Below are 13,491 nucleotides of genomic sequence, written 5' to 3' on the forward strand. Positions count from 1 at the left end.
AACCCTGTCTACACAATTCTCTCCGTCTTGGTTCTGATAACCATTCTCTTACCTTGCCCCTCAGGCTACAGGTGGTAGAAGCACTTCATAGTTACTAACTGCTGGTTCTGCATCAAACTTCATGTTTCCCATATATCTTGCCCACATCTTTACAAATAGGATTGTAATTAAATCCTAGGATTTAATTAAATCCTCCTTAAATTGCCCAATTTTAGCATGCCACCTGTTTTCTGCTGGGACCATGGAGGGTTACGCATTCTATAAAATGATTTTCAGTTTGCTTGATTTGTAATGTCTCTTAGGGTGTTTGTAAAACAGTTTTTATTTAATATTTGCAAAGTTCTGATTGTTAAGAGTTTGGTCATTTCTAAGCCATTGATAGATAAGGGACCTGCAATAGGGACAAGATGGCAGAGTCCACATGGCAACACTGGAAGTTTACATTCAGTATACTCAAGTTGGTATTTAAGTAATTGGTGGCTCACTCACATTCTTTGATTTTAAATTCCATTAAGTGGATTTCTATTAGGTAAGAGATACTTGTTCTATCCCTTATACTATGAAAGTTAAAAACCAAAGTGTGCTTTGGTAGAATTTATGCTAAGAGTTTGATTACCAAAGTAGCAAAATTGATAGAAGGTAGATCTAGAACTGGGGAAAGTTTAGGAAAGAGGAAAGACAATGTCTGCTTTCCTTACCCTCTTCCCTCTAAGACTGTATTAACCACTAGCTTATGGTTAAAACTTTTTGATAGCAGAGTGTATTGTTGATCTTAAGACTTTGATGTCCATTCAAATTATACTATCCTTGAAAGTGATAACACTTTATTCGTGATTAAAAATGCCTTCAGGGGAAGTGTTTTAGATCTGTCTGATAAAGTTTTGATTTGTGAATAGGGTGAGATCTGAGAGGTTTGGGTCCTAAAATTGGTATGTATGTGAGAGACGGTTGGGTTAATGGGGGGACTGGACAGTGGGAAAAAAGAGGAAACATTTTCAAGTGGGGGAAAATACTATAAATTTGCCATACTAGAGGAAAAGACATGATTTAAGAAAAAGCTGAGAAGACTCTCTTAATTACAGAACTAGGTGCAAAGGATGACAACTGGGAAAACAATGAAGAGGTCTGAGTGAATTATCTCACTTTTTGGGTCCCAGCCTTTGTCTTATTCATGAATGTAACATTATAGTTATACTGATTAGGATTCAATGAAAATTGATACTAATATTTATTGACTGTTTATAATAGATGAGGCAGTGTTCTAAGTCTTTTACATTTATTAAATCATTCAATTCTCATAAAAAGTCCATGAGGTAGATGCTATCACTGGTCCCTGTATTAGTCCCTTTTCATGCTGCTGATAAAGACATACCTGAGACTGGGAAGAAAAATATGTTTAATGGACTCAGTTCCAGGTGGCTGGGGAGACCTTACAATCATGGTGGAGGGCGAAAGACATTTCTTATATGGAGGCGACAAGAGAAAATCAGAGAGCTACGCAAAAGGGGTTTCCCCTTATAAAACCATCAGCACTTGTGAGACTTATTCGCTACCACGAGAACAGTATTGGGGAAACTGCCCCCATGATTCAATTTTCTCCTACTGGGTCCCTCCCACAACACGTGGGAATTATGGGAGCTATAATTCAAGATGAGATTTGGGTGGGGACACAGCCAAACCATATCATTCCCTACGTTAATTTCCTAGGGCTGCCATAATAAAGTACCAACAACTGGGTGGCTTAAAGAACGGAAATTTGTTGCCTCACAGTTCTGGAGGCTAGAAGTCCAAAGTCAAGGTGTTAGTAGAGTTGATTCCTTCTGAGGGCTATGTGGCACTGTTCTGGACCTCTCTCCTAACTTCTGGTAGCCTCAGATGTTCCTTGATTTGTAGGTTTGGTCCCTGTGTCACACTGTCTCTCATTGGTATGTATCTGTCTCTGGAGTCCAAATTTCCCTTTTTATAAGGACACTAGTCATACTGGATTAAGGTTTGCCCTTATGATCACATCTTAAATTGATCATTTGTAAAGACTTTATTTCTAAATAAGGTCATATTCATATGTGTTGGAGGTTAGGACGTCAACATCTTTTTGTGGGACACAATTATACCCATAACAGTGCCCATTTTAAAGTTGAGGAAACTAAAACATAGAGAAGTCTGCTAAATTGCCCACTGTCACCAAGAATGTAAGTAGTAGTGGTAGAAAATCTGTGTTTTAACCATGATGCTAGATTGTCTTTTATGAAGGAAGCTTAGGTACAGAAAGACTGGATTATAACACAACAAAATAAGTGCCAGGGTTTTGTGTGATTGAAAGTCTTGGCACCTCCCATTCTGAAGCATTTGTGGGCATGGTCTCAATCTTCTAAAATGATTTTAAATTGAGATTTGCATTAGTACCATCTCAAGATATTTCTGTCTGAGGAGATTGGTTAATTGGCACTGGAGAAGAATATTGCAATTCCTTTTACTGAATAACCTGCATTTTAACTTGAAACTTCAGATGAAGACAAAAATGAAAGAATATTATGTTTTCATGCCTACTGGTTTTTTATTGAAATATACTTTAATATAGTAAAATGAGCACATCCAAACTATATAATTTCATGCATATTGAAAAATATAGGCTGAGTGTGGTGGCTCATGCTTGTAATCCCAGCACTTTGGGAGACCAAGGCAGGTGGATCACTTGAGCCCAGGAATTCAAGACCAGCCTGGGCAACATGGCAAAACTCTGTCTCTACAAAAAAATACAAAAATTAGCCAGGCATTGTGGTGCATCCTATAGTGCCAGCTACTTGGGAGGCTGAGGCAGGAGGATTGCTTGAGCCTGGGAGGCAGAGACTGCAGTGAGCCAATATCATGCCACTGCATTCCAGCTTAGACAATGAAGCAAGACCCTGTCTCAAAAAAAAATTATACACTTGTATATTACTAGAGGATCAAAAGTCTTTCACATTATTTTGCATTCTAACCAGCAGGAGAAGTCCTTGATTACAGAGAATTTTGAACACTTTTCTGATGGTATTATTTTACAGACTTGATGAGAAGTAGTGCATAGACCAGCCCTTATTTTATTTTTGTTTTCATTATTTAAAGGTATTTTTCCATTGTTTCCCCTGCATTTTCTTGGCTCAAGATAATCAATAATCTTAATATTTTTACTAATTTTATTGGAGTTGTCGCTTATCAGAGAGGTATCTCCCTTGGTACATTCAATTCAGAGCCTTATAAGGGTGTTTGAAGAGTTATCATGGCTAATATTTTCCTACCATTGACGCAAAAGCAGCAGGATTTGGGAAACTAGATAGAGACTTAAAGCAATAAGGAGAAAGAAAAATCTAGGCCTAACAGTTTGTGTGTAGAGCAGTATGGTGACACCTGCTTTCTACCAACCTTCTGTCTGCCACTTTTCTCCTCTCTATGTCCCATCTTGCAATGGAGAGAGGGACACATGCTTCTAGTCTGGACAGCACCTTCCTCACCTCTGAGGACGGCTTGATGCAGTACATAAGTGATGGAGTTATCAATGCTGGTGGTTGAGGTGGAGAGGGAATTTAGTCCCTTGAATTTTCTTTGTTCTCCTCTGTGTTCCTATAAGAATAATGAAATTTCAGGAAGCTATAGTTTAGAGACACATTTGAGATCATGCAGAACACCTCTGGAAAGGAAGTTTGACTAATTGGCCCTTAAGGTTGTATCCAACTCTGTGATTCTAGAATTCAATTTTTAAAAAAGTAAGTTGCGGCCCTGAGAGGTTAAGTAACTTGAAAAACAACATACCAGAAGGTAGTGCAGAGCAAGGGCTATGACTTGGGATGCAAATTCAGTGCACCCACTATCAAATCCAGAAGCTTCCCGTGTCAGACCTAAATAAGAAGCTGGATTCCTTCTGTTTCACTTTTGGACTTTTGTCTTTTACACAGACTCTACGACCTCTTAAACCCTTGTTAAAAAGTTCACTTACCAACTGAGGGCTAAATATGCCCCTGTGAAAGGCGGAGGTGAACATGACAGTACTTGGCACACCTACTTCTCTTCCATTGGCAGGACCACTGCAATCCCAGCCAATAATAACTCACTAACCAAACTCAACAAGACCCACATCCAAACACATCACTGTCTGATGCACTTCAAAGTGCAAATGTAGGAAACAACTTTTCAGCCAATAAGTTTGCTGGTGTAACTATTCATTTGGAAACAAGAAGGAAAAAGAACAATATTTAATTAAAAGTTCAGATTTGTTTTGGATAGCAAATCAAAAACTAGGATGTCTCAGATTTTACGAGGGCTCCTTCAATCACAGAGATACACTGTGTGGAATTTGCAGTACTTTGTACTGCAGAGTAGGTTGTAATTGGACAGGTGAGTTCTCCTCCCTTTTCCTGTTTCCTCCCTAGGAGCTCAGTGGAATACAGGAGCTAGCAGCATGGAGCTCTGAATTGATGCATGCCTAATCACAATGTGCAGACAGCTCCCATGTCTGTCTTAGTTCTCCTAACCAGAATTTATATTTACCAAAAGATGACGATACATAGTAGTAAGTAGAAGTTTTACAAAAGCTGTGGCAAAGAAAGTTTTGGTGACCATGAAGTAAACCTGGGGCAGCACAGGATGTAACTGAGAAGCAGTGTAATTGCCAACTGCCATTCCCCAGGGTCAAAAACCCCTTTATGGATTAGATCTTTTCTTCCTTCCTGCAGCACCTAATTCCGAACATCCTAATTCCTTTTAGTCCCTCTGCAAGCACTGCTGGATGACTGACTTACCTTCTTGGCCAGGTAACCCCGCTATATCACGAGATTTCATCTGCAAGAAAAGGAGGAATTCTTCTCCAGCTTCCCTGCTCAACTTTCAGGAGATTTTGGCCCATATGCTGCTACAGAAAGATTGAAGAAGACAAAGTACATTTAAGTAATTTCTGATCTTTATCCCCTAAGTATGTGTGAGTATATGGTAACCAGTAATGATTTATACTAACACAGCTTCATCTGAATTCCAGAACATTTTCCAAGCAATGCTCCATCAATCCTCCAAGCAGCCTTTAACACGGATAGGAAAATGAACATATTTTCTATGACTCATAAACAATATGGATGCACTTAATAAATCCAGTTTTACAGATATTGTAGTGATGATTCCTCAGCCCTAGCAAAGTCAGAAAAGTGAGTTCACATTTAGGAAAGTGGTATGTAAATGCAAGAATGTCAATGGATGTATTCCTACTTCATACTTCATGCACATTAAGTATATACTGAGTAGTTTATTGTTTCACAGAGAATGTCTTCCTTATATTTAAAAAAGTCCTTCCTATTTTTTAAAGGACAAAATCACTGCATATAATTGAAAATTTAAAATGTACTTAAGTATACTAAAAAATGAAAGTCATTCTGATTTTCACCCTATTTTTCACTCCTCTGAAGTGATAACTATTAACAGTTTGTGCATACTTGCAAACATTTTTTCATATGCATATTTATAAAATATAAAGGTCTATCTATTAGTTTGCAACTCATTTTTATCACTTAGTAATACAAGTTGTGATAATGTAAAATATATAAATCTAATTTATGCCTTTTAATTGTCACATTTGTTGCTTTCAGCTTAAAAGATTTTTAACCCATACCTCATTGGTGATCGTCTCTGCAGTTTCCAATTACTTTCTTATTGCAAACAGTGCTACAATAAAATATTACCTTGAGAAAAAAATTGTTACAACTCTTGTTGGAGAAGGTAAGCGTGTCTTTAATATAAACTCACAGGGTAATTTCATATATCAGGTTTTTTTCCTGTAATAGTTTAAGACGAACATTTACTATTATTCATAGGATGACATATTGGTTTAGTGATTCCTTTAGTCTTGGCTGGATTGATTCACATGTCTGCTGTTAAGTAAGCTGTGGGTTGGCTAGGTGTTGCTGCTGATCTTAGCTGGGTTCTCCCATATGTTTGGGGGTTGACTAACTGTTGGCTGGCCTAGAAAGCCTCAGGATTTCTCCTAGAAGCCCATCCTGGGCATGTTTTCATGGTGAGACTGAAGGCCACGGAAAGGAGGTGGAACATGTAAATGTTTCTTCAAGTCTCTTGTGTCTTTTGCTACTATTCCATTGGCCACAGCAAACTTGAATCCAAGTTATGCGTGGTAGGGCATTTAGCATTAGTGTGAAAAACTAGAATAATTTTGGCAATCAATTTTTGTATATATTTTAACGGTTTATGGATATTGCCAAATTGCCCTCTCAGAGGATTTAACCAATTTTCACTACTACCAATGTTGTATAAGAGGATTTTGGGCAACAAAATTTAGTCTCCCAGAGTGAAAAATTAGGAACACAGGACAATCTTGTCCCTTCTGATTTTTACTATTATGTTCTAGAACTACTGACCAAATTTATAATACTTACTGCTTTTTCTATTGTACAGCTTTTCTTAATAATTTATAACATTTGCATTGTTTTTTATAAATTTAAAGCCATATTAATAGTTCTTTTTTTGCCTTAGCCATAATTAAAAGGGAATTAATGTTTACTTTTTGTTTTTTCAGAAAGCAGCTTCCACATTCTTAAGCTCTGTACTGTGAACCACATCTTAGTTGGGTAAATTTTGTTATCAGGAAGGTTTTCAAAACATGGTCATGCATGTTTTATTTTCTGAGATCATTCACATCTAACAATCTTTTTCGGTTGCTTTTACACATGAATGGGCTGAGGATAAAATTATTGGGTCCCATATTTCCCCTTATTTATCCATTATCTTCTGGAATTGAATGTTCTATGAAGAGCTTTGATATAGGTAATCTACCCCTCCTTCCATTTATTTCAAAACGTTAATTAAGCATCTAATGTGACAGGCACTATTCTAGGCACTGAGAGTATAGAAATAAACCACACACACACACATACACACACATATACACACACATATACACACACACACATTCACATACACACACACAAATATCCTTGCTTTCCTGAAGCTTAAATTCTTGTGAGAGGACATCACTAATAAAAAGAAAAAGTAAATAATTATCTATGTAGTATGAATAAATAGATTAAGTAAATCAAAGCCAAACAAACAAAAAATTGAATGGCTTAAACAACATAAATTAATTTTTTCACTATTCTGGAAATTAGAAGTTCAAAATTAAGGTGTTGGCAGAGCTGTCTCCGCTCTAAAGACTCTATGGAAGAATCCTTTCTTTCCTCTTCCTAGCAAGAAAGTGGTTGCGGCAGCGTCACTCCAGTCTGTTTCAGTTGTCACATTGTTTTCTTTCCTGTGTCTCTGTGTGTCCTCTCCTCTTATAAAGTCCTTAATAGGTTGACTCTAATCCAGACTAAACTTATCTTTATTTAACTAATTGCATACACAAAGACTCTATTTCCAAATAAGATCCCATTCTGAGGTTTAGGGTGTACATGAATTTTTGAAGGACACCGTTGAACCTAGTACAGGAGCAATTACTGCACTTAGTATTACAGAGTGAAACCTTCAACAATAGGAAGCACATGAGTGTTGGTATTTGAGCAGTGTACCAGTGAAGGAAGATTACAAATCATGGTTTGTCCTATCTGCACAGTCAGCTACCCAGTATAACCCAAGGCTTGATTCTGGAGTGTCTCCACAGGTGGAATAAAATTAGGGGCCAATGAGAAGAGGAGTAAGAGGACCACTCTAAGGGAGGAAAACAAAACCCTTCAAATTCATGAGTCCACTTGTTTCCTAGAGTATAAAGATGAAACGTCAAATTGTGACCCAGCAAAAGACCTACAGAGTGGGAACTGCTCTGTAGCACATATACAAGGAAACTGACATGATTGGATATTGATTGCAATAATGCCTTTGCAAATCCTCTGGTTCTACAGCCCCAGGTCAAGACTGTTATTCGTCTTCTTTCCATCAGAGGAAACCAAGCCCTCAGCTCTCACATGGGCCTGACATGGAGGAGATAGATCAATGAAGTGGGAGAAAAGTAGCAATGGTGAGGTGGGAGACAACACCAGCACCTGATATTCTATCTCCAGAAAAGTGGATATTCATGATTGGTACCTTAGGCACCATCTGCTCATCCTGATTTCCTTTAATCGCCAATGCCAATGTAGAAAGAGAGATGTAACTCTACACCTCTTTGCTTGAGCTTAGAGTCATTTTCACAACTCCAGAGTTCTCAGAAAACTCTACCTAATGGGGAAAAAGTGTTCATGTTTTTACTCAGTTGTTTCATTACATAAGTTGATTCTTGTTTGAAAATAAAGTGTATTGTTTGCTCGTTAACAGTGATAATTCTTACTCACTTGCATTTCAGGAGCCTCTGAATGAGGAGATCATAACTCAGGCATTAAAAACTACTTTCTATATTTGAATTACTTTTTATCATTTGTCTGAGACTTGACCATAAAGATGCTATATAAATCTAATAAAGCACAAAATTGTGCCCTCACACAAAATGGGTTATTTCAGTGACTTGAGGCAGAGAAATCTGTTTCTGAACCCAAGTCACAGGTGGTGGGACTCCCTCATTGTTTGTACCTTATAAGTAGAAAGCAAAGGGAAAAATCAACCAAGCAATCTCAGTTGCCAAGGAGACACAGTATTTTCTATTGAATGAACAAGAAATATGTGAACTCCCTACTTTTGTTGACTCACTACAAGTCGATACCAATGATCCTGAATAAATGGTTTGTCAAACAACAGGGCCTTGTTGTCCTTTGCATGGATGGGAACTTTACACAGTGTAAAAATTCAATACTTACCGATTAATTTCTTTGAGAGTGTGGCCTTGCTAGTATTGCCTTTTATATTACTAAGTAGATTTACTTTCTATATTTCCTCCTTCCTCATTGCTTAAGGGAACATTTGCAAGATTCATAGTAATGAGTCGATTCAGACTAGTACAATTCAAAATTTGCAATTTGATTCATATTCTTCCAGGTTCTGAACAGCTACTAGTTTAGAAGCATGCTGAAAACTATGCTATAAATGAGCCTTTCCTATTTAATTGGCTTCACACAGTCTCTAAAGGCCACTCTCCTTGCTGTTAGTATATGATAAGAAGACAGACCTTTGGTTGTGTGGACAGCAGAAGTAAGCAAAAAGAACTCTTGCTCATTCTTGAGGTTCACAAGTTCTAATTATCACAAACAGAACATGAGCTGAGCCTGAGACAGCCTACAAAATCACTGTCTATTACATCTTCAAATGTGGTGCAATATGAGGCCTCTGCTGAGGGAAATATGACCACACCCTGATTGTATTTTTATCTGCTCATCTCATCAAGCTTTCATTTAGCAACAGATGATTAGGCAACAGTTGTTGGAGGATATTGCAAGCTTATAAAACACTGAGATTCTTGTTTAAGGGAAGGGGATAAAAAAGACATCAGGAAGCATTACAAAAGATTTCTTTATTGTTCATCTGGCCTGTAAAATAGTGCTGAGTACAAGTAGGAGAATCAGTAAATAGTTATTTAATGACCGATGGCTCTGTGACTAGTATACTGTAGCAAGTCCATAGGAATGAATGCTCATGGAGAAAGGGGGTAAAAAGTGAAAGAGGAAAAATAATTTCAACAAAAGCAAGATCTGTGTTTTAGATGAATTAATATGAAAATTAATGTACATTTCCTTTAACAAAAACATTCATGTTCTTAAACGCTCAAGACTCCTAATTACTTTTATGAATATAAATGGCTAGACCTTTGTTACCCGATTGATTATTAGAATTGATTTCCCTGGATAGTCTGTTTCTTTTCTCATTGATTTAAATGCCCTTTGGAAGTTGAGCTCACAGATTTAAAAAAAAAAAAATGTGTCCTTACCAGACAGAAAACAGTATTCTTGGATCCAGGGTCCTTAGCTCTTTGGATAATTTGGTCTCTTGAAACTCTTAAGGATGAAGGTAGGGAGAATGCAGGAACATGTAAACTGAAAATTTTGGGTGTTGGGTTTGTCCAGTTCTGCATCAACTTCATTTTACAGCTTTCTCTTTACCTTGTTTCATTTTCCTCCCCTCCATGGCTTTCCTAAAATTGTCAGTTTCCTGGAAGAGCCAGACACCAGATCTATATTGCCTAGCTCTCACTGAATGTTTCAAAAAAATGTTTGGCTACTAATCCACAATATTATTCAACTGCAACCAAAAGCAAGCCTAGAGTCTCCTGGTTTAGGTTTTGAGACTATTGTGAATGTGTAAGTTCAAGACAGGTATGACCCTGCTTGGAAGTAGACAGGAAAATCTTTACACTGCTGAATTAAGCTACAAAGTCATCAGTAATTACACACCTGCTTGTTTTTCTCTTACCTCCTGAAATTTCAAAATGTATTGATATTTTAGTGAATATATTATAAAATAAAATACACTTAGATAATGTATTTTGCATTGTCTAAAATCTTACAAGGAATGGCTGAGACGTGAGTGACAGAATTGTGCTGATGCCGTAGGACTGACACTGGAAGGACAAAAAGAACCAGCATTTGTCTAGCACTTCTCTATTCCAGGCTCCGTGCTAAATGCTTTAAATAGAGTATCGGGTTTTACATTTAGAACAACTCTTTTAAGTGTTAACATTATTATGAGGTTGAACCACATGAAATTGCCATTTTTGTAGGTCAAAAATGTTGCATATTGGAAATTTCAAATTGTTCAACCTAATTTCTTTTTCATGGGGAAAGAGGGAGAGAGAGATATTAAGTAATTTCCCCAAATCACACAGTTTCAAACCCAGGTTTTATGACTCTCAAATCCTTTGTACTGGGGTGCCTTCCAAAGAGGCTGTTGTTACTTCCCTGTTGATGCTGGAGAAGTCATTCAATATGTTTGCACTATGATTTTCATACCCCCAAGTGATCTATTAATACCCACCCGCCTACTTGATACGATGGTAATTAGGATCACATGAACTTCTTTGTAAAGCTGTTTTGGGGAATGTGTCTTAGAAATGTAGTATACTTCTGTTTTTCAGTCCAGGAATGTGCTCAGAATATATAACATCAACTAAAATGGAAAACATCTAGCTTTTCTTGATATAAAATATGTCTTTATAGTTTCTTCCCTAACATCTCTTAAATTTCTTATAATTGGGAAAAATTATGCTTTACTGTAGAGAATGTCTCAGCTTAGGAATATTTTGCTTTTAGCATCCAAAAAGATTAAGACAGTATAAACACTACTCACTGGGTTTTTAGGGGGTGGTTAAGTGTATTTGTTCAAAGAAAAGAGAAAACCTTTATTGGAATCTTCAGGAAATTTGACTACTAAATTTATGGAATCCACAACACCTAGTATAGTTTTCCTTACATATAATAAGTACTCAACAAATAGTAAGTAAATAGAAAGCAAAGGAGAGAGAATGAGAAATTTAAGAAACACTCATACTATAAACTCTAAATAAATCCTAATAATGCCTTTTTAGTTCTCTGATTTTCTGAAGATTATCCTACTAATCGAAGAGTATAATGATGTTTAGAAACTATTAAAATGAATAAAGAAATTTGTTTTATTTGAGTGTGTAATAGGGTCTGAGGGTATATTTCTTTTTTTTCTCTTAAGTGTGCCTAGAGCACATATGCACTGAGAACTCTACTAAATGCTAATGAAACAATGGTGACAAAACAGGCTGTCCCCAATCCAGCTCACAGTGTACTCTGGTACTCTCTGGCTGGTGAGTTGATTTCATGAAAATTTCTTTGAGTAGTTTCTTTGAGCAGGGCTTAAAGAGGATGAAAGGAGGACAGTTGTCATATGAGTAATAGGTGAGGAACATTTACAGGAACAGAAAAGTGTCTGAAGACTTTAGTGACATGTCAACACTTAGCTGATGAAAATCATGTTTGCATGCCTAACTCCTTCTATCTGGAAATCGGATGTGAGCATGTTAGAGATTTCAGGAAGAGTATGGTGTTTAGGGACAGAGGCACTTGCCGCATAGCCAAACGTCAGCCAGCAGGAATGAGCACATAATAGCTTCAGGTGTGATCACCAGCCGTAGATCCTCTGTTCCCCACCCCACTAATACTGGGACTTTTTACACACCTATATTTGCCCACATTTTCAGCAGAATATCCTGTAGTATATGAAATAACTGGTAAGTTTAGCGCAGGTGGTAAGTCATATTTACCTGTTATTTAATCACAGAAATTTTTTAAGGAGGCTTCTCATGGCATGAAAGAGTTGGTATCGTGTCCGGAATTGGTGGGTTCTTGGTCTCACTGACTTCAAGAATGAAGCCGCGGACCCTTGCGGTGAGTGTTACAGCTCTTAAGGTGGCGCGTCTGGAGTTTGTGCCTTCTGATGTTCGGATGTGTTCGGAGTTTCTTCCTTCTGGTGGGTTCATGGTCTCACTGACTCAGGAGTGAAGCTGCGGACCTTCGCGGTGAGTGTTACAGCTCTTAAGGCAGCGCGTCTGGAGTTGTTCATTCCTCCTGGTGGGCTCCTGGTCTCGCTGGCTTCAGAAGTGAAGCTGCAGACCTTCACCGTGAGTGTTACAGCTCATAAAAGCAGTGTGGACCCAAAGAGTGAGCAGTAGCAAGATTTATTGCAAAGAGCGAAAGAACAAACCTTCCACAGACTGTAAGGAGACCCAAGTGGGTTGCCACTGCTGGCTCAGGCAGCCTGCTTTTATTCTCTTATCTGGCCCCACCCACATCCTGCTGATTGGTAGAGCCCAGTGGTCTGTTTTGACAGGGCGCTGATTGGTGCGTTTACAATCCCTGAGCTAGACACAAACGTTCTCCACGTCCCCACCAGATTGGCTAGATACAGAGTGTGGACAAAAGGATTCTCCAGGGTCCCACCAGAGTAGCTAGATACAGTGTCGATTGGTGCATTCACAAACCCTGAGCTAGACACAGGGTGCTGATTGGTGTGTTTACAAACCTTGAGCTAGATACAGAGTGCCAATTGGTGTATTTACAATCCCTGAGCTAGACATAAAGGTTCTCCACATACCCGCCAGACTCAGGAGCCCAGCTGGCTTCACCCAGTGGATCCCGCACCCAGGCTGCAGATGGCGCTGCCTGCCAGTCCCGCGCCGTGCGCCTGCACTCCTCAGCCCTTGGGTGGTTGATGGGACTGGGCGCCCTGGAGCAGGGGGTGGCGCTCCTCGAGGAGGCTCGGGCGGCACAAGAGCCTACACGGGGTGGGAGGCTCAGGCATGGCGGGCTGCAGGTCCCGAGCCCTGCCCCACGGGAAGGCAGCTAAGGCCCGGCGAGAAATGGAGCGCAGCGCCGGTGGACTGGCACTGCTGGGGGACCCAGTACACCCTCCACAGCCGCTGGCCCGGGTGCTAAGCCCCTCATTGCCCGGGGCCGGCAGGGCCGTCCGGCTGCTCCGAGTGCAGGGCCCGCCAAGCCCACGCCCACCGGAACTCCAGCTGGCCCGCAAGCGCCGCGCGCCGCCCGGGTTCCCGCTCGCGCCTCTCCCTCCACACCTCCCTGCAAGCTGAGGGAGCCGGCTCTGGCCTCGGCCAGCCCACAAAGAGGCTCTCACAGTGCA

The 13,491-nt window shown here is 39.3% G+C and overlaps 1 long non-coding RNA gene across 1 annotated transcript; it reads right to left on the minus strand.

The window, feature by feature from the left end:
• Positions 1-1,120: 1,120 nt before the first annotated feature.
• On the minus strand, positions 1,121-12,591 carry LOC101177612. Its single transcript, XR_178545.2, has 4 exons — positions 12,116-12,591; positions 4,773-4,882; positions 3,400-3,597; positions 1,121-1,378 (listed from the first exon to the last, which is right to left on the minus strand). It is a non-coding gene; the product is annotated as an uncharacterized LOC101177612 (long non-coding RNA).
• Between the last annotated feature and the right edge of the window lie 900 nt (positions 12,592-13,491).

Source organism: Nomascus leucogenys, chromosome 7b (assembly GCF_006542625.1).
Source record: "Nomascus leucogenys isolate Asia chromosome 7b, Asia_NLE_v1, whole genome shotgun sequence".
NCBI lineage: Eukaryota > Metazoa > Chordata > Mammalia > Primates > Hylobatidae > Nomascus > Nomascus leucogenys.